At 37.2% G+C, this 22,499-nt stretch overlaps 1 non-coding gene and 1 pseudogene across 1 annotated transcript; one reads left to right on the forward strand and one right to left on the reverse strand.

The window, feature by feature from the left end:
- Nucleotides 1-1,492: 1,492 nt before the first annotated feature.
- On the forward strand, nt 1,493-1,611 carry LOC121821066 (5S ribosomal RNA). Its single transcript, XR_006061764.1, has one exon. It is a non-coding gene; the product is annotated as a 5S ribosomal RNA (ribosomal RNA).
- A 9,589-nt stretch (nt 1,612-11,200) lies between these two features.
- LOC102928378 (plasmolipin pseudogene) lies at nt 11,201-11,718 on the reverse strand (annotated as a pseudogene).
- Nucleotides 11,719-22,499: the final 10,781 nt, after the last annotated feature.

A 22,499-nucleotide genomic window follows, 5' to 3' on the forward strand; every position in this document is an offset into this window, starting at 1 on the left:
GGGGTCAGAGCTATTAGAGCCATAGCAAGAGTGTGGCAGTGGTAGCACACGCCTTTAATCCCAGCACTTGGTAGAAGAGTTAGGTAGATCTCTGTGTGTTCAGGGATACAGCCAGCATTGGAGACATATGTCTTTAAGACCTGGGGGGCTGTACATACAGACAGTGACGAGGCAGTCACGTGTTTGGGTTTACAACCAATGAGAAGGCAGAACAAAAGACTATGAAAAGACTTACACACAGGAAATAGCTCTCTTTCTGGAAGCTAGGAGCTCGCAGGAGGAAGCGTGAGATTTTAGCTCTGAGCTCTGACCTCTCTCGGCTTTCTCTTTTACATTGGTTCTGTGTTTCTTATTTAATAAGACGGTTGGTTACATCTACATTGTAAACAACTTATTTTTGTATCATTAATTTGGTTGTGTTACTGTTTATCCAATATTTTGGATGGATCATTAAATTATTTGTTTTACATGGCTCTAATTTGAGATATATGTACTTATAGATATAAATTTTCTTCTTATGATCATCTTCACTTTATTCCATAGATTGTGAAATGTATTTGGGTATATTTGAGTGTAGAGACTAATTTTTTTAAATTTCTCTATCAATCTAATTATTTTTCATTAGCCCATGTATTAGCCCATGTTTATTATTTATTCTCAACAAGTTTCTATATTTTCTATACTCTGAAGGTGTCTATCTTTGGTAGTTGGTGTGTTTCTCAGAGGTAACCATAAGAGGGTTCCTCTTTTCTGATATGCTCTACCTGTCTGGGTTTTTTTTTTTTTTTTGATTAGTGAATTGGGTTCATTGATATTCATAGATTTTAATAAAAGTTGTGTATTAGTTCCTAACACTGGGTTGGTTTTATAGTGCTTTGTGATTTCTTAGTAGTCATCTGTTTAAAACAATATCATAGTCTTGTAATTATTTATCTTATTTTATGAAATTATAATCAAAATGATATTCTTCTTTCCTTTCCTTCCTGCAAACCCTCCCATATATACTTCCATGCTTGTTTTTCAAATTCATGATCTCCTTTTATATTAGTTGTTGTTATGTATTTATACTTATGGATTTTTAGAAGCTACATCCATAAAATTTCACATGCATGACTGTCCCTAAATCAGATGAACAAGGACCACATTTATAGACATGCTAACTTGGATGATAGAAAGCCCTAGAGGCCTCAAGTCTGCTCAAAAACTATAAGCAACTGGGAATGCTGCACATGGGAGAAGTAGTCTTTGCCAGGAAATAACATGCCAATAACAAGTACTCAGCTCTAAATATATACATACACTTAAAATTATACAGACTGATGAGGTTGTACTTAGATATTTACCATACTCCCCCACCCTATCCCCCTACTGCTTGTTGAATGTGTTTAGCATTCTCTTCAGTTCAAAGGATTTCCTTCAGGATCCTCTGAAGATCTGGCTTAGTGAATACAGATTGTTTTGGCTTTCATTTGCCATTAAAAGTTTTATTTTTGTCTACGGCCATACCCCCCTGAACATGCCTGATCTTGTCTGATCTCGGCAGCTAAGCAGGGTCGGGCCTGGTTAGTACTTGGATGGGAGACCACCTGGGAATACCGGGTGCTGTAGGCTTTAAAAAAATTTTATTTTCTCTTTCTATTATGACAGATAGTTTTTCTGGGTACTCTAGCCTTGGCTGTCAGTTCTGATCTTTCAGAACTTGAAATATATTCTTTTGTGACCTTCTGGTTTTCAGATTTTCCATTGAAAACCTGTTATTCTGAAATGTCTGACATTATATGTGACTTTGTCATCTTTGGACACTTTTAATAAAGTTTCTTTTTTCTTGATATTTTGTGGCTTTACTTTTATTTTTTTCCTTTTAATTGTCTTTTCTACTTAATGTTCAGTTTGTCTCTTGTGCTTGGTTGGATATCTTTCTATAGATTTGGAAATTTTTCTTCTAGGATCTTATTGAATACATTTTCTATGCAATAGGCATCTACTTATTGTCATTCTTCTATGCATATAATGCATAAATTCTACTTTTCCTGGTGTCCACATATTTCATACATCCCATTCTCATATATATATGAGCTTAAACTAGTGATACAATTCTTCTATTAGACTCGAATGTTCCACTTTCCGTTTTGTAAGTTCTCTTGGTGTTGCTTTCCATTTAAAAAATTCCATTGAATTTTTAATTTCTGATACCATTTCAACATGAATTTCCTCAGAATTTTCAATTTTCATTAAATTAGATTTTATATCTTGATATTTTTCTAGAACTCAGACTACCTCATTGATAGTCACTGCCATAGGATTGGTAATTTTTAGAAAAGTCATTTTTATTGACTTTTCATGTTAATAGTATCTTCATATTTAGATTTGTTCATCTAAAGCTTGTTTTGCATTAAACGTTCTGACATAAACATTTTGTATAAGTAATTGTTTTCCCTGGTGCTCTCTTTTCTTTGTTATCTCCCTTGATTAAGTTCAGTCTTAACTAATGTTCAGTTGTAGAACAACTCAGTGTTGAAACCTGGATGAGTGAGTGAAGGTGATTTCAGCTCTGTTGCAGTGACATTGACTTTGGGAGTTCAATCATCTCAAAAGCCAGGGTTACAAGATATTGTGGATGTGCATTGGGTTTGGATATTTTGAGAGCTCTAACTTCAACTGCCAGAGTGGGCCTCACATCCTATTATTTCCCCAGTTAGGAAGCACATATGGCAACATAGGGTATGAAGTACAGGTAGGTGAGCAGATCCCACTAGTCTGGCTTCACCAGCAATGGTGCAGAAAGGGAAATAGGAGACGTACAGGGGAAAGAATTGCAGGGATCTGTAAACTGTCTAGCTTGGGAGAGCCCAGGTAACAGTGGATGTGTGACCAGCATCAACCTTAGTTTTCTAAAGGTGGACTACAGAATAAGACTATATATGTATCATAAACCAGAAGAGAGAGACAGAGACTCAAACTCAACTAGGATCAGACTTGAAAAATAGAAATAGAAATGGTAAAAAAAAAATACTTTTATGTAACAGTATTGTGATATGTTGGAAAAGAACTGTATTCATGTTCAACAAACCATGGTCTGATACTGACAGTATGTGAATTATTGAATAGAATTAATGAATCATTTGACATTTGGATAGAAAAATGTTGCATGCCTTGCACTTCTCCACGTATTTGCAACTGTTCTGCCTCTTTCTTAGTTCTCCTGTGCAATTCCCACAGATAGATTCTACAGAGCATTCCCAACCCCTCCCTGACACGAATAAGAGAATCAATTTCCATAAATGATACAGCCAGAGGAGTAAATTTGAAGACTTGGAAGGCAGCCAGTTGTCTTGATTCACGGTGATTTTTCTTGCATTGCAAATGTGCTGTGCTGAGGGCATAAGAAACAGAGAAAGTACGTGGCTTAGTCCTATGCAGACTGCAGAACTCTCTTGAATCCACCACAAAAAAGGATACTAGAAGATGTCCTTTTAAAGGTCCCAATGCACTTCTGCCCATATGGTAACACTCTGAAAAGCAGAGGAATGAAATCAGCAGCATGGTCACCTGCTGTAACCCAGTTAGAGCTCACTTTCCATTATATAAAAGAACCAGAATAAACTGTACTAAGGCCAGAAAAATAATGTCAAACATTTATTGAGAACTGTCAGTGTGCTAGTGTCATTAACCCAATTTCTTATTTATTTTTAGTTGCTTTAACATAATGCTCTCTTATGAGACTTGTGTCCTAGTTCTGCAGCCTTAAAGTTTTCTTTATACATTCAATATATGCAGAAACAAATAACAATGAGCTGTGAGGATGTCTCAGTGTTTAAAGGCACTGTATACTTTCAAAGACAACCCAGATTTGGTTCCCAGTACCCACATGGAAGCTTGAAATGGTATAAAACTCCACTTGCAGGAATTCCCAGTCTACTCTTCTGATTTCCACAAGCACTGTATACATATGGTTCACAGACACATGTGTAGGAAATACACTCATACAAGTGGTAGAGAGAAGAAAGGGAGGGCTGGGGTTGGTATGTAAAATAAGTAAAACATTTCTTAATAGTAAAAAAAAACAAGTCTTAAAAATGAAAAGCAGGTGTCATCTATGACTTGTTTCTAAGCAATATTTTCTCAAAAGAAGTAAACATCATTAGACATGTTGCAGAAGAACCATGTAATAAATATCATGTGTTCATCACCATGTAATTTAGGTACTGATGTAATCATTGTCGTGATTAGTAGCTGACAATGGTAGATACAGGGAGAATATATTTATAACTATTTAAATGATACTTCCTCATGTTTCATTTTTTTAAAAAAATCTCTTCCATCAATGAATAAATTTCACCACCAACATGTTCTAAGGCCATGAATTAGAATAATTTTTAAAAATATCTTTAAAAAAATTAGACTTGTGCTTTGAATTTCATAAAAACTAAATTTTACTAAAAGTGACTTAGTTTTGGTGCCCAAATATAACTCTATTTTTTTGCACATAATGGAATTATGATGCTGCATTATGTCATATACCCCCCAAGCAATACATGCTATTGTCATTGCACTTAGAGGAAAAAGAGGAAGAATAGGACAAAAAATAATAGCAATGATATGAGAAACTTAAACACACAAAGTATATATTTTTACCAATGCTAAACAAATCTATTGTCAGGAAATCAGTACTCCATAACAGATATAGGCATCTAAGAGATATAGACTGCTTTGTAAGTGGGCATAGTTATAGATCTAACATTATTTATTATATATGTCATTATTTGTTTAATTCCACAAGTCCACTATTTCTAAACATAAATTAGCTGCATTACAGTTTATACACATATTTAAAAAGGGTTAAAGTTGAGGTACCCTATAACAGGATAACATTCTTCACACTAGACACCAGAAGTTAACATATAAAAATCCTTGTGTCAGGAATGAGTTCCTTAGTTTAGAGTTCTTATACAGGGAGACTCCATTGTACACCTGGAACATGGCAGAATATTACCATTGCTCAGAGTTTTTCTTTAGAAATTGAAAGTAAGAAATATAGCCTAAGACAAAACAATCCTGAATCACAGATGTGAAGAAATCAAACTGGTATTAACCTAGAAACATCATTCTTACCAGCTAGCTTTCATATCATGGGAAGATGTTATGCAAAGTATCAAAAGAGAAAGTAATCACCTGTAGTTCTAAGCTATGAACCCTTGAAGTTACAAAAATGACTGGCCAGAGAAGACATGTCATTGATGCAATAGTGACATGCGCATCCTTGAAGTAATCAACCTTAGTGCCATTCCACAAGATCTGACTTAAACCTGAGACCATGGTTGGGGTAAGAACCTATGACTAAACAGTTCATAGATTCTGGAGGAAAAATACTACTACTTCATTTTTAAATAGATGTAGCATTGCACCTATTCCTAACTAATTATTATACCCATGGACTAATGGAACTATCAAACCTCATCTTAGAAGCTTATTTTACAATAGGTGGTAATTAACACTGAACAATATAGCGACCCACAACAAGAGAAGGTGCAGAGAATAAGAGACCAAAGAATGTTCAGCCTTAAAGCAAACATACAATATTGTACACCCTCTACCAATGCTCATTGATAAGTTCAGAAAGAAGGGGTTGACAATGAAGAAAACAGAGGCACTGTTTGACAAAAAAAATGACACAATAGGGAAGCTGCAGATATAAACTTACATCAGTTGGTACTGCATGCACCAAACCTATGCAAGCCTAATCCCCAAAATATCCCATTATGTGAAGGGAATTTAGATACACAGTCCCATCACAAGTGATGGAACTATTGAGAATTGCTACCTGGTAGAGGTAGAGACAGTTTTCTCTAAGAGTATAGCCCTTGGTAAGAAGATGTTTCTCCAGTGGAATACCACACATCAAAAATAGTTGAGCAGCAGAAACTGGTTTTGAAGAATTAGAAAATTGAAGGACCCAAAGCTGAGTCAGTATGGTATGGGAGATGAATCTGGAAAGAATTTGGAGAGGAAGATTAATATAATTTGAGTACAATTTTATGTGCTGTAAAACTGATAACTTTTTAAAAATCTACAATATGAAAATCAAGCATTACATGGTTCATAAAGAATAAATTTCATTACATAGCTCTTATAATGTTCCTTTGTGCTATAAAAATACAGTTAGTGATATTCATCATATTTTGGACAACATGTATTTGATATTTTTGACATCTATGGAGAAAACTCTACATTTAATGGCATTGTATTGCTTTTCATGAAATAATACATGGTACTGATCTTTCACTCAGATGTTGAGAATCTACTAAGAATTTAAGTAAAGAGGAAACTGAAACTAAGCATTAGCGACATGTAAATTCTGATACAAATACAAGCTCCATGTGGTTATATAATTTTATGTTTATCATCGGGTTTTTATTATATAAATAGTGGACTTATATTCCCAGAGTGTGGCTGAATCATGTTGATTTCTATCTGAAGAGTGTTGAAACTTTGGAATTGTGATTGTAGTTAACAAATTTAAGTAGCAATTCATTGGTTTCCTTAGAATTTTGTGTATATATTTTGACAAGTAAAATCATTTAATAGAAATTCAGTGGAAGATTGAATTTCATGTACATGTTCAATGCTTTGTTATTCAATGATAATTTGGAATTTGCTTTATATTAATACAGGGTATGAGTGAATCAAATAAAATTGGATTTGTTCTTTTATTACCCATATATTCTCAAAGTACAGATTTAATAAGTGAGGAATCCTGCTTAGATTTAACTGCTCAGCATATTCCTTGAGATCTCTTTTTTGAAATAATGTAGTGTGGCCACACATTATTTAGGCTATCCAGTAGCTCCAAATGCCCATTTATCACTAAACCATTCTCAAAGGAAGATTCCATTTAACAGTTATGAAAGGCAAAATTAATCATAAATAGTGCATTTTTCTGCTGGTGAAAGATAATCTTAGCTAATAATTAAAACAACATCCAGAGACACAGAATTTCCACATGGCTTCATTTATCAGAGTACATATTGATTATCAAGTTATTCTCAGCTTCAAGTGATACATTTGATGTAATTTCACAGAAATTTTAAGGAATCCCTTGCAAATACCTAGAACTGGAGGTCATCATTTTTTCTTTTTATTCTTTGTTTTCAATTATTTAAATAGAAATGAATATAAAACTTCACTGAGCAAATAATTTAAAGCTACGTAATGAAACAAAAATATTCACAACAATCTTAATCTTCCTCCCTGGAATGACCTTAACCACTTTTTGGAAAATTTCACTCAACCACACACACACACACACACACACACACACACACACACACACACACACACACACTCACACACATCATCATCATCATCATCATCAGTATCAGATGTATTAAAATAAAGCCAGATACAATTTAGCATCTGTTTCAGATACCATTGAAATCTGTCTCCATAAAAAGAATATATAGTCCTTAAGAAAAAGAGGCTATGACCTTTTCCTTTCTCTGATTCTACTCAAGGAGACTGATCAGTTTAAAGTGGAGTAGGAAAGGCAATGTCTTGGTAAGGACTCTCTGAAGGGCATTGTAAACAAGGTGAAGTATTGTTTAGAAGGGAGGCTATTCTCTGTGGAGAAAGAAGGTAGCTTTCCTTGGTCTGTGAATCTACCTGGAGTAAAACAAGCTACTGATGTCAATGATTAGAGAAACTACTAAATAAAACCCCTCTTTTCAAGGTTTCTGAGTGTTTGACACTATGAAGAGAATAATATGGTGGCTTACATGCTGCCCATAAGTAATTTTTAAAAATTATCAGTGTCCCACTCAAATGACAACTCAACATGAAAATAACAATAATATGCATCAAGTATCTCTGAATTTCTTATTTTACAAATAGAGTGCATTTGGCCCCATATTAATGTACATGTATAATTTATATACCATGCTGTACATAATATATTTCTATGAATATAATTTATGGAGCTAACATCTGAATTTTAATTTTTTACATTTTATAATCTGAATTTTATATAATGCTTTAATTTTGATAGATGCATGCAAACTTAAGTATATGAGTAAAACCACTGTGTGTCTTTTAAGACCTGCAGAGAGTTCAACAGGTTAAAATTTTCATATTATAAAGTATTTATTATATTTTATATACAAGAAAAGATACTAAAATATAGATGATAATATTTCTTTAGAGAGGCAAAAACATGTGATTTTTTTTTCTCTGTGATATTTTTGACAGCGTGGTGAATTCCTTTTGGGTGACCCTGAACTGATAATGGTGTGCCCTGCTTATGAAGGATCATCAATCTTGGAAAAATCTCAGTGACAACATCAGTGTCAATTTCTTGATCATGGCAGATATATATCTGAAGAGTTTGCACTTATGCTGAATTAAAAGCATCATGGCCTACACAAACAGCTACCGGCACAGCAAAGTGATAGCATTTTTAAGAAATTCAGAGAATTTGTCACAATCCAGTTAAGAAGAAAGTTGAAACCACTGAAAAATATGAAATGAAGTAATGACTAATTTTATTTTAATAATTAAAAGTCATACTATGGGTTAGTTCCTAGTTTATTACAAAAAATAACTTTATTTGAAATTTCTTAACATAATATGCCTCAAGTGCTGATGTAAGATATTTATCTTCACAATAGATATTATTCTTACTATTGCAGAAAATTTTAACATTTATATTACTAAACCTTAATAAAAACACTAAATAAACAAAGGTGTATATCATGAAATTATTAATCTGAAAATATTAAGCATTCTAAATTAAGCCTTCAATTTTCCCAAAAAATTTAATGCACTAAATTGAAAAATATATATTCTGACATAATTACAACTCAATTTACATTGTATAAAATTTTGTTTTATAAAGTTAATGTCTTTTGGGGGGAGGGTATTTTGAGAGGGTTTCTATGTGTAGTTTTGGTGCCTGTCCTAGATTTCATTCTGTAGACCACACTGACCTTGAAATCCCAGAGATCTGCCTGGCTCTGCCTCCTGAGTGCTGGGATTAAAGGTGAGTGCCATTTGTTACAGGTCATTGTCATTGCTCTTAGTTACCATCCAGAACTGGATGTTAAGAATATATTGCCCAAGAGCCAGGAGGATCTCTATGAGTTCGAGGCCAGCCTGGTCTACAGAGCGAGATACAAAACAGGCTCCAAAACTACATAGAGAAACCTTGTCCTGAAAAACCAACATATATATTTTTTTTTCTCTGTGATATTTCTCTGTGATATATTGTGATATATATATATATATATTGCTCAAAACATCACATATTTAAGATGCAGAACACAGATAACTCATTCTGATAATCACCAAGATACTGTGTCCAAACTGTCTTGAAAGTTGTTATGGATGCTACTGAAGGAGAAAACAAACAAAAAGAAAAAATATCATCCTTATTCAGGGGAGAACCCTGCAAGTTGTAATAATGACTGTCCTGATTGGGCATTCCCATTGGTACAGTCATGACACAAATGTCATAGGAGAAACAGGAAAACTTTATGTTTGAATTAAGGCCCCGTTTGCTCCATAATATAGAACACATTCCTGACACCATTATTAGGACTAAGAATCCATGGCTATACAGGGCATGGGACCTAGTGGAAAACCTAATGTGTTGCTCGTCTTACTGGACATAAACACTTAATGACTTGTCACTATTCCCATAGATTATTGCATGCCTCAATCTTCATTTGAGAAGCTTACTTTTGCAGTCTATGGTTATTAACAGAGAGTTACAACCGATCAAGGTGCAGAGAATAATAAAAAGGGGAGTGTTAAGTGCTAAATGGGCTATCTATGTTATACCTTCTTCCTCCAAGGCTCCGTGATCTGTTTGAAGAGGTGACAGATAAACTGAAAGAGACAGAGGCAGTGGATGACTACTATAAGAAAATAGTGTTGTTTTTTTCCAAATAGACACTTCTATTTTTATTTCAATTGTAAAAAAATAATTCCAAACAAGAGTCACCACCAACCCCATGACAACTCACCAGGCAAGGCCCTGCTCCCTTCTCCCCTGCTGTGGGATGTTCTGTATGTCCTGTGGGAGCCCTTCTTGGGTTCCTTGTGGTGTTACCCAGCAGGTCCGAATAGAGGATGATTAGGACCATGGGCCTGAGTGCAGGTGTCTGAGATGGTCTGCACTTGGCTGTGCTGGGGGATGGTCTGTATGTCAAGTTGTTCTGATTGATCAATAAACAAAACCTGATCGACTGTGGCTAGGCAGGAAGGATAGGCGGGACTAACAGAGGAGAAATAAAAGGACAGGAAGGCAGAAGGACTGACTGTCAGATGCCGCCATGACCAGAGCATGTGAAGATGCCGGTAGGCCACCAGCCATGTGGCAAGGTATAGATTTATGGAAATGGACTAATTTAAGCTATAAGCACAGTTAGCAAGAAGCCTGCCACGGCCATACAGTTTGTAAGCAATATAAGTCTCTGTGTTTACTTGGTTGGGTCTGAGCGGCTGTGGGACTGGTGGGTGACAAAGATTTGTCCTGACTGTGGGCAAGGCAGAAAACTCTAGCAACACTCCCCCCTCTTTGAAGTCCCCTGTGCCTAATCAGCAGCCTGGGGGAAGCACCCTGAGCTAATGCTAGCTTTCCCAAAGTGGGAGTTACACATGAGGGAAGAGACTTGGCAAGGCTCACCATCATTGGAAACTGCCCGAAGCCAACTGAAATAGTCCAGTCCAAAATCCCAACTCTTCCTCTAACAGTCTCTACAGGTGACACTTTGGCTTGGGGCAGGGGAGGAGAGAGTGGGACCAGAGCAGCCTGGGGGCTTGCCTAGCTTCTCCTGGAACAAAGATAATCTGCTGTCTGTTAGGCTTATACTGTGGCAGGTCGGAGGCTGGATCTGTTAGTGCATTTAGTGCCTGCTGAGAAGGTTGGCCCAGCCTGGGATACTGAAGTCCATGAGAGCCCACCTCCTCCCCCACCCCCACCCCTGTCACCTTCTGCTGAATAAGGGGGTAGGGGGTGGGTGGGAGGAGGATGTAACCACTGCTGGTTCTTGGCATCTCTTCTGTGCCTGCATGGGCCTCTTCCTCAGGAGTGCCAGAGAGCTTGAGTCCGGTAGGATTGAGGGTGACCCTGTGCTAAGACTCAGCCACAGCTGAGGCCACAGCGTAGCTGACCTAAGAGTAGCCCCCAGCCATCTGACTCGTGGCCGCATTGCTGCCCACTCCTCATCAGGCCTGGAAGCTGAAGAAAGCACTCACTCCATAGGCAATCATCACCAGGCAGGCAAAAAACAAGGCAGCTGAGCGCTGGTTATATGGTCGGGAGCCCTTCAGGGACATCAGGTCGACCGCGGCAGCACACGTGATAAAGGCAGTAATATAGAGAACCGTGGCAGCGACTAAAAAGATCATTAACACCAGAGGCCAGGGAACCATGTACAATTTCATGTGCAGCTGAAACAGGTAGATGATGAAGAGGACGATTGTCACCAGCCAGAGGAAGACCGCGACGAACATGACCCAGCCATAGGCAGGATACAGGTGGTATGGCGTGTCAGCAATCAAGGCCCACCACACCAGCAGCCCCAGCACCAGCTGTAGTAGCGTGAGCACCCCGAGGGCGGAGCGCAGGAAGCCCAAGTCGGGGCGCAGTGCTGACACAGATGCTCCCATGCCCTGCGCGGGGCTGCCAGTCCTGGTGCTCACTTTCGATGGGAACTCGGCCATGGCGTTCAGGAGCCCACGACACTCCGGCCGCGCTCCGGGGCGTTGCTCCGCTGCTCCGGGGCTGCAACTGCTTTTTTTTTTTTCCACCCAAGTTTTATTGAAGAAAAGATTTAACTGTTAAAACTGCAGGCAAATTCCTTTCACAATGGCAGATCCCCAAACTCCACATCAAAGAGGCAGCTTTGGAAAGTACTGCCACTGAATTCAGCCACTCCCAGGAACAAGCTTGCCTCCTCACAAACCAAGAGGTGACAGATAAAGTGAAAGAGACAGAGGCAGTGGATGACTACTATAAGAGAATAGTGTTTCCCAGACACAGCAGAACAGTTGCACTGGATGACTACTACAAGAAAACAGTGTTTTCCCAGACACAACAGAATAATTGCAGTGGATGACTACTACAAGATAAAACAGTTTTGAGTTGCATTGCTCAGGAACTATCTTTCATGTTTTATTTTGTTGTTGTTTTGTTGTGGGTTTTTTTGTCACTTTGAAACAAGATATAGATTTTTAAGAAGAGGAATCTCAATCAGGAAAATGCTCCATAGGATTGACTGCTGGACATTTTATTGATTAATAACTGATGTGGGAAGGCCCAGTTCACGGTCAGTGTTGCCGCCCTGGAGTGTTTAATCCTGAGTCATAAAAGAGAGTAGGCTGATCAAGCCATGAGGATCAAGGCCATAAACTGTGGATCTCCATGGCATTTGCTTCAGTTTATGCCTCCAGATCCCTTTGTTGATTTCTTGCCTTGACTCCCTTTTATAGTGAATAATAAGTTATGAGATGAAATATATCTTTTCTTTACCAAATGTTCTAGGACCTAAAGTCTTGGTTATTGTCTTTATTACAGCTACTTAGAATCCTAAGTAGAACACCATCCACTTTTTCCTTTGAGATAAAGCCTCTCACTGGCCTAGATCTTATCTTTACAGGCTGGCTGGCAAGCCCTAGAGATAAACCTATCTCCAAGTCACCAACATTGCAGTTACAAGCTTATATCACCATGATCCACTGTCTAATGTTTATAAATGTTTATGTCTTACTGTAGTGAGTGTGCTTAAATATCTGTGTTTGCAGTTGTGAGATGCTAGAAGCATTAGTAAAATGCATACATAACAGCTGCAAGAAACACATTGCCATATGTATGATATGTGTTTTCACATTTTGTGTTTAATTCCCAGAACTCCCAATACATACCAGCTGAAGAATATTGAGTGAATTTTGGTTTGAGACCAAGGTAGAATAATGATTGTGAGGTATGGGTCAAGAGGCAATGAAAACATACAGGGGGGAGAGGCAGGAAGAAGATATCTGGTTCTCAATACATTTCTCTCAACTTCTTAAGTTTTCAAGGATAAACCTTGCCTACATATTAAAGTCATTCACCTGTATAAAATGTTACCCAAAGGAACACTTTGTCACCTTGAAATATTTTTATGTGAGAATTGTGAAGGAAAGACAACACATGGTATGAAAGAAGAATCACTGGATTCAACTTCTGTGCAAAAAAGAAATATATGTCTTTTCCCCCAAAGAGTTGTGGAGCCCTCATTCTTTTCGACTTTGCTTTCTTTGTGATATTTTATTCTTCTTGTGTCTCCCATTTATCTAACTCCCTATTTGCTTCCTTTTTTCGTTTGTCTTTTTAAACTTCTTTTCTATATTTTACATCCCATTGAGTATTATCAAGAAGAGTATTGTCTATTAATCCTGGAAAATGGAAGAGCAGGAGGCTCAGGTTCTAAGAAATATGCCCCGAGGTTGCTATGATGCCAAATGATGACTCAGTTAATGACCTGTGGGATCCTGTGTGTGCTCACTTCCTTGCTGTGTAAGTGGCTGGGGAGAATAAATCTTTTGAGATTAGTTTCTGTATTTCCTGTGCAAAAATAAAAGAAAAGAAATAAGATTCTTGGCACCAGTGGTTGCCTAGCACAATTATTCTTCCAATTCCCAATTTGAAATCTAAGAACTCTTTTGTTTAATGATAAGTTCTTTGTGTGTTTTAAAAAAAGAAAATTTCAATCTTGTCACTGCAAATTTAGTGAAAGCATATCACCAAATTCAAAATGCTAAAAGCTTACAAATATCAGATACATTTTAACTGAGTTTGAAATAGTACTCATTTAAAAGTGGCAGGGAGTTCTAATGTGTTTGAACTTTCTTCTTTTTTGAAGACAAAATGACAAAGTCATCTTAATTGCTGGAAATAATATAATAGTATCTAACCTAGAAGCTTGGGTATTAAACACCATATGCTACAGGCAATAGCTAAAATCCAGACTCATAGGTTGGATGTGATCAATTAACTTTCTGTAAAGAAATCTTGTTCTAAGTCTGGGTACATACATGGACTAGACTAGGGTACAACAAATGGGTTTAATCCAGAGATGTGAATAAGAAGAGTGAACATATCGAGGGGTAATCAAAAACTGAAGATATATAGAACAGTACTGAGAAAAAGAAGGATTCACTGAGGTAGTAGAAACTAGATTCTAAATGAATAGAGGAGAGAAAAATGAGTCAGGTTTGTTAAAGGTGTCTAATTCTTTGAAGCAAATAAAAAAGTTGAATAAAGTCATAGTTATAGGTATTTTTGTTCTTTATTTTTTATTTATTTTGTCAAGTAATTTTTTATTCATTTTACATACCAAACACAAATCCCCCCCTCTTCCCTCCTCCTGCCCCTCCAGCCTTCCCCCTGAACATACCCCCTATTCCCTCCTCCAACAAGGTAAGGCCTCCCATGGAGAGTCAGCAGATCCCGGTACATTCAGTTGAGGCAGATCCAAGCCCCTCCCCCTGCATCAAAGCTGTGCAAGGAGTCCCACTGCAGGTATTGTACTCTAAGAAGCCAGCTCTTGCACCAGAGATGGATCATGACCTTACTGCTAGTGGGCCCCTTAAGCAGATCAAGCTGCACAACTGTCTCACTTATGCAGAGGACCTAGTCCAGTCCCATGGAGGCTCCACAGCTATTGGTCTAAAGTTCATGAATTCCCATTAGTGTAGTATGAACTGCTAAAAGATCTTATTAATAAAAATCCCAGAGCCAGATACTGGGGTTAAAACTGAGAGATCAGAGGAATATAACAAGCTACAGCCAACCTCACCTTAGCAACTCCTCAGCTTCCAGAGAGAGCTACTTCCTATATACTCGTCCCTATATACCTTTCTGTGATCTTCCATCTAACTTCCTCTCTCCACCCAGCTCTATCACATCCTGTCTATCTATATAGACCTCCGGACTTCTATGGTTGACTAGTGCTGGGATTAAAGGTGTATGCCACCATGCCTGGCTCTGTTCCCAGTGTGATTTGAACTCATGGAGATCCTGATGCACCCATGCCTCCTCAATGCTAGGATTAAAGGCATGTGCTAACACTACCTGGTCTCTATGTTTAATATAGTAACTGGTTTTTTCCTCTGATCTCCAGGCAAGCTTTATTTATTAGAACACAAATAAAATATCACCACACACTAGTTTGGTATGGTTGTCTCTGTAGGTTTTCCCATTATGAATTTAATGCCCCTTATTCATAGAATCCCTCTTCTCTCTCTTTGACTGTACTCCTGGAGCTCAGCATGGTCCTTGGCTGTGTATCTCTGCATCAGCTTTTATCAGTTACTGGATAAAGGCTCAATGATGACAGGGTATTCATTGATCTGATTACTGGGGTAAGCCAGTTCAGGTACCCTCTCCACTATTACTAGGAGTCTAAACTGGGTCATCCTTGTGGATTCCTGGAAACATCCTTAGGACCTGGTTGCTCCCTATGCCCATGATGTCTCCCTCTATCATGGTATCTCTTTATTTGCTCTCCCATTCTGTCCCTATTCCAGCTCAACCATGCCATTCCTTTATGTTCTCATCACCTACCCTTCATTATACCCCCCTCATCCCCAGTTTAATTGTGGATATCTCATCTATTTCCCCTTCCCAGGGCCATCCATGCATCACTCTTAGGATCCTCCTTGTTATCTAACTTCTCTGTATCTGTGTGTTGTACTCTGGTTATCATTGCTTTACATCTAGTATCTACTTATGAGTGAGTACATACTATGTTTATTCTTCTGAGTCTGGGTTACCTCACTCAGGATGATGTTTTTTCTAGTTCTGTCAATTTGCCTGCAAATTTCATGATGTCATTGTTTTATTGTTGTTGAGTAGTGCCCCATTGTGTATATATGTACCATATTTTCTTTATCCATTCTTCAACTGAGGGGCATCTAGGTTGTTTCAGGGTTCTGACTATTACAAATATGCTGCTATCAACATAGTTGATCATTTGTCCTTGTGATATGATTGAATGTTCCCGGGTATATGCCCAAGAGTAGTATAGATGAGTCTTGAGGTAGATTGATTCCAAAATTTCTGAGAAGCCACCATACTGATTTCCAAAGTGGCTGTACAAGTTTGCACTCACACCAACAGTGGAGGAGTGTTCCCCTTGCTCTGCATTCTCTCCAACATAAGCTGTCTTCAGTGTTTTAGATCTTAGTCATTCTGACAAGTGTAAGAAGGTATCTCAGAGTCATTTTGATTTGCATATCTCTGATGACTAAAAATGCTGAGCAATTCCTTACATGTCTTTTAGCCATGTGAGATTTTTCTGTTGAGAATTCTCTGTTTAGATTTTTAATTGGATTGTTTGATATTTTGATGTCTATTTTCTTGAATTATTTATATATTTTTAAGATCCACCCTCTGTCAGATGTGGGGTTGGTGAAAATCTTTTCCCATTCTTTAGGCTGTCATTTGTCTTATTTACTGTTCACTTGTTACTCTTTTCTTTTGCATTACAGAAGCTTCTCAGTTTCACCAGGTCTCGTTTAATAATTGTTGCTCTCAGTGTCTGTGCAACCAGTGTTGTATTTAAGAAGTGTTCTCCTGTGCCAATGCATTAAACACTACTTCCTACTTTCTCCTTATCAAGTTCAGAGTAATTGGATTTATGTTGAGGTCTTTGATCCACTTGAACTTGAGTTGTGTGCCTGGATCTGTTTGTCATCTTCTTATGTTGGCATCCAGTTATGACAGCACCATTTGTTGAAGATGCTTTTTTTTTCCATTGTACAGTTTTGGATTCTTTATCAAAAATGAGTTGTCCACAGGTGTGTGGATTGATGTCAGGGTCTTCAATTTGATTCCATTGGTTCACATGTCAGATTTTATGCCCAAGTAAACATACAGAGGCTTATATTAATAAAAACTGCTCAGCCATTAGCTCAGGCTTACAACTGACTAGCTCTTACACTTAAACTCAGCCCATTTCTTTTAATCTATGTGTGTTCCGTGGCTTTACCTTTGTGTCATTATATGCTGCTCCCTGGACAGCAGGCTGGTGTCTCCTTACTCAGCCTTTCTCTTCCCAGAATTCTCCTTGTCTGTTTACCCCACCTATACTTTCTGCCCAGCTAATGGCCAATCAGCGTTTTATTAAACCATTGTTGAAAAACATTATCTCACAGCATTTCCTATTTTCTGTTTAATAAAAAAGGAAAGTTTTAACTTTAACATAGTAAATATATATATATATATATATTTATCAAGAAAAAATTCCAGTTGCAATATCTAGTCTATTTATATTTGGCAAATTCAAAGAAAATATTCTATTTATCCTGTATCTGTGAGTCTAAAGTTTCATATCTAGCTTATCTTTTATCATAACTAAGTCAACTTGATACACCTCCCTAAGAACTTGGCTTCTCTATCTAATAGGGAGAATGACTTCCTGATTAGTGTCAGAATTTGAGAGTTCTTAAAATAACTAAGGAAAATTATAACTATTTAGTCTTCAACTACATCAAAGATCTCAAAAGGATATAATTTTACCTAAGTAAACAGGAAATAAACAGTGAGCAACTCCCAAAATTCTGGAAATGACAGAGACAGCTGCCTGCCTGGAAATTCATCTAAAGTTTCTTTGCAACTTTAGGGCATCCATCTTCAGCCTATAGGTCTTGAGTTTTTTAATCACTTCTCCGTGTGGCCTTTAGAATACCTGGCAGTCTCCTCTGCAAAGCAGGAACCTGAAGGACTATCTCGTCTTGCAAAATTCAGTGGTCACCTTCCTATGGGTCCTGCATTTCCATTTGATACAACATTTTGTCAAGCAGTGCAGGCAAGAACAGTTTCTTGCCCACATGTCTATTTTTGTCAAGAAGAATTTATACTCCATATAGACTGTCTTTGATGCCTATCTTTCTCTTTGAAGTAAATGGGTGCTGCCAGGAGCAGATATATTTCAATATCGAGAAAAGTCTAAATTTTTAAAACATTTTAAATGCTATATTCTTTAGGTCTTTGAAGTGTTTGAGGATTACCTACCTAATTGAATTATATCTATGTATACCTAGAAAACTTAAAATGACTAGAAGTTTGACTATCATAGAAGACTAATCATTAATCTGTATTTCTTAATTATCCATTACAATTTAAATGAATTACATAAACATAATATCTTAAACAAGAGTAGAAATATACATACAGTATAACAAAGTTAACTTTAAATTTGTATCAATAAATAAAACTAAAATCTATACCAATGTAAAACATTTTTAAAAAGTTGCTCTTTAAAAGTAGGTTCAACAGTCCATCCTTTTATCCTATCATATCTATATCCTATATTTCCATATCACATCCCCCTTTCTTCTTTTAGAAAATTATGGTCATATTGACTATAACCAACAACAATTTGTAACCAATAACCTAAACAAAGACAAACATTCATAATCCATTTTTTGGGAATGTGGGTATAGTTTTCTAGGCTACTTTCTTCTGATAGGGGGCACTATATTCTTATGGGGATCCTGAGAAATTAATTATAATTAAGAAATTAAGAATTATAGTTAAGTCCTGACTAGAATAGTCTGTGAGGCTGCATAATCTGAGCCAGTTGCCCAGCTAGCTCAGTTGGTAGAGCATGAGACTCTTAATAACCTGGCCGTGGGTTTGAGCCTCATGTTGGGTGCCAAATGTAGATAAATTTCTAAGTAGTTTTATTAAATAATGAACACAGAGCCAAATATAGGGGTGAAAGCCTTAGAGATCAGGAAAATAGTGAGAGCTACCAACCACCTTACCTCACCAGCTCTGTAATTTTCAAAATGCCATGACTTCCTGTCTACCCAGGATTTTATTGCCTTGCTGTTCTGCCCTCTCATTGGCTCTTAGCCCAACTACCTCACTTCCTTGTTTATGCCTGTCTGTATAGACCTCCAGGTCTCTATTGTTGGCACTGGGATTAAAGGTGTGTGCCCCAATGCTTGGCTCTGTTCCCTAGTGTGACCTTGAACACATAGAGATCCTGCCTGCCAAGTGATCTGCTGTGGATATTGCTCTATATAAATAAAACACTGATGGCCAGTGACCAGACAGGAAGTATAGGCAGGACAAGGAGAGAGGAGAATTGGGGAAACAGGAAGAAGGAGGGAGAGACACTGCAGCCACCGCGAGGAGAAGCAGCATGTAAAGATGCTGGTAAGCCACCAGCCACGTGGCAAGGTATAGATTTATAAATAATATAAGCATCTGAGTGATTATTTTATACGCAGATTGTGGGACTGCGGGACTTGATGGATCCTGGAGAGAAGCTCTCCAGCAACAGTGATCAAATTAAAGGTGTATGCTACCACTGCCTGACTTTTGTGTTAATGGCTTGCTATTTGCTCTGATCTCCAGGCAAAGTTCATTTATTAACAAACTAATAAAATATCACCATATTTCAGCACAAATCAAATATCAACAAAACCCTACACATTCCCTCTGCCACAGATAAACTACCCTTCTGTGTCCTCTTCAGAAAAGAGCAGACTTTCAAGAAAAGACAGCCAAATAGGACAAAACAAGATACATTAAGACAAAAGCCTTTATATCAAGGCTGGATAAAGCAACATAATATGAGGATAAATGTCCTAAGAACAGGCATAAGAGTCAGAGAACAATCTACTCAAGCTATTAGGAACCCCACAAAAACACCAAGCCAAAAGCCGTAACATATATGCAGAAGACCTGGTATAGACCCTTGCAGGTCCCATGCTTGCCTCCTCATTCTCTGTGAGTCCTGCTTAGTGGGTTCAGTTGGGCATGATCTCCTGGTATCCTCCACCCCCTTTGACTCCTACAATCCTCTCCACCTTTTCCACGGGATTTCCAAATCTCCTAGGGGAGGAGTCTGATGAAGAATTCCAATTTAGACTCCCTCTCTCTGCATAATGTCTGGCTGTGAGTCTCTGAATTTATCATTTGTTTCCATCTGCTGCTGGATAATCCTCTCTGGTGATAGGAAAAAGCACTAATCTATGAGTATAGCAGAATTACATTAGAAATCTGTAGCCGAAAGTTTTCCTTTGTCCCATGCAGTCCGCAGCCATTCAGACCCAAGTAAACACACAGAGGTTTATATTAATTAAAACAGCCATTAGCTCAGGCCTATCACTGACTAGCTCCTACACTTAAACTCAGCCCATTTCTGTTAATCTATATGTCACCATGTTTTCCATGGCTTTACCTCTGTGCCATTACATGCTGTTCCCTGGATGGTGGGCTGGCATCTGCCTTGACTCCTCTTCCCAGAGAAATCTTTTTTTTTTTTTTTTTTTTTTTTTTTTTGTCAATTGTGTTTGCTTCTACCCTAGGTTTCTGAGTTATCTAGTCTTCCATTCTTGGAAACCAGGCAGTACATGGGATTGGTTTCCTATGGTGGCCCAGACCTTAAGTTAAACTAAATGTTGGTTGGCCACTCCCATAAGTTCTGTGCTACCATTGCTTTAGCACTTTCTACAGAGGGACATACTGTAGATCACGGGTTTTGTGCTTTGGTTTGTGTCCAGTTTTCTCTTTCCACAGCCTTCACAGTACCTTCTAGAGCAAAAACAACAATAAACAAACATACAAAAAAATAGAACATAGGAGTGAAGTAGAACATAGGAGTGAAGGCTCTGTGTAGGCACCAGATCAATTTCTATATTAAGTTGTGTGGATATTGTCCTCAGCAGCAAGGCCCCAAATGCCAGTTTTGTGAGAGCCATCTTCTGTTCCAGAATCAGCCTGACTTGTCTAGGAATGAACCCTTAGACCCAAACCACAACTGAATACAATCCAGTGCTACCACTGGAAGCCTTACCTGGCTACAAAATATGTCCAGTTCAGACTCCATATCCTCCATTACTAGGAGTCCTCACTAGGGTCACACTCATAGATTCCAAAAAGTTTCGACTACACTAGGTATCCATAACGGCCACTCAAATGTGGCTGTCTCTCACCGCAGTCTCTCCCTCCATCCCTCCCCAACCCTACCTGTTCCCTCCTGCTCTTGTCCCCATCTGCCACCCGCACACATATAAAATTTATTCTAATTCCCCTACCAAGGGAACTCCAAAGTAATAGAACCATAACTATTATTAATTTCATTTTAAAAGTTAACTACATAGTTTTATTTCTAAAGAGTGATTTTTTATTATTTATTTTAAGTTTAATTATTTATACATCTATGTTACAAGGGGCATGGTTTTGCAGGTGTAATGCCCCAAGGTGGCCAGAAGAGGACAAAGCATCCCACAAAACTGGAGTTATACTTTGTCCTGAACTATTTAACATGGGTGCTGGTAATTGAACTTTGGTCCTCTGAAAGAACATTATGCATATGCATTCTAAACTACTGAACTTATCTCTCTGGCTACTGTGGTCAGCTATTATAACAAGGATAGACGAATAATATGGAAACAAATTAAGAATTAATACCACACCACAGAACAAATCTATTTCAGAATTACTAAGTAACATCACATTTCTTTGAAGAGTAAAGCTTATCTAAATCTACTGAAATATAATTTAAATTTACACTTTGCATTTTATTTCAATGATGTCTATTGCATCCTATTTCAATTATTTTTGTATGTAAGACATTCTTTCCTGTCTAGTTGAATGCATTATTATTTAGAAGTAAATCTTATCAATAAAAGGATTTGTTAAAGTATCATGTCTTATTTTCTGTTTTTAGAGACAAATGAATATTTAGGAAAATATTGACACACTGTAAATTTGTATGTGTTTACTGTCCATTTGAAAAAAATTAGCTGCACTGCATATATGATTAGTGATGTTCTATAGTTCAAGTGCATATTATGAATGGTATTTCTGGAAACAAATATCAGAGATACAATATGCAGTACTCAGCTTTAGTAATTAATTGCCCTGTATAAGTTTAGAAAACGTTACCTTATACTTTGTAAATAGAATTTAAATAATATCACATATATCTCTGATATAAACTTTAATTTTTCTGGCAAGATTTTTCTTATTATAATTAATATAATTTAATGTTTTAGGAAACTCTTAATTGAGAAGAACAAAGGCACAAACACAAGTCCCAGTTTCAGTTAAAAAGTCCCACTTTTAACTCTGAAGCCTTTTTATGTTCTTTATCCATACTGCAAATTATAATAACTTTTAAAATGGTCCCAAACTAGAAAATTATAGAATAAAGAGAAGATTTAAAGATCATAAATATTTGCAAGACAAATATCACACGTACTGTATCATCAAAGAGCCTTAATTCAAGTCATGAATAAAAGCATCACACTATGATATGTAGTAGTTTCATAGTGATGATGTTTTAATGATGCATCTAATTATATTTTAAAGGAAATCCAAAGCCTCATTTTTTCTTAATTATCTCAAGTACATGATTAAATGGTTTTATCCTCTTTTGCATGAATACTTTCAGAGAATTCCTTAAAAATCATTACTCTGGTTACATGACCAATGCTTTTCT

This window comes from Peromyscus maniculatus, chromosome 10 (genome assembly GCF_049852395.1).
Source record: "Peromyscus maniculatus bairdii isolate BWxNUB_F1_BW_parent chromosome 10, HU_Pman_BW_mat_3.1, whole genome shotgun sequence".
NCBI lineage: Eukaryota > Metazoa > Chordata > Mammalia > Rodentia > Cricetidae > Peromyscus > Peromyscus maniculatus.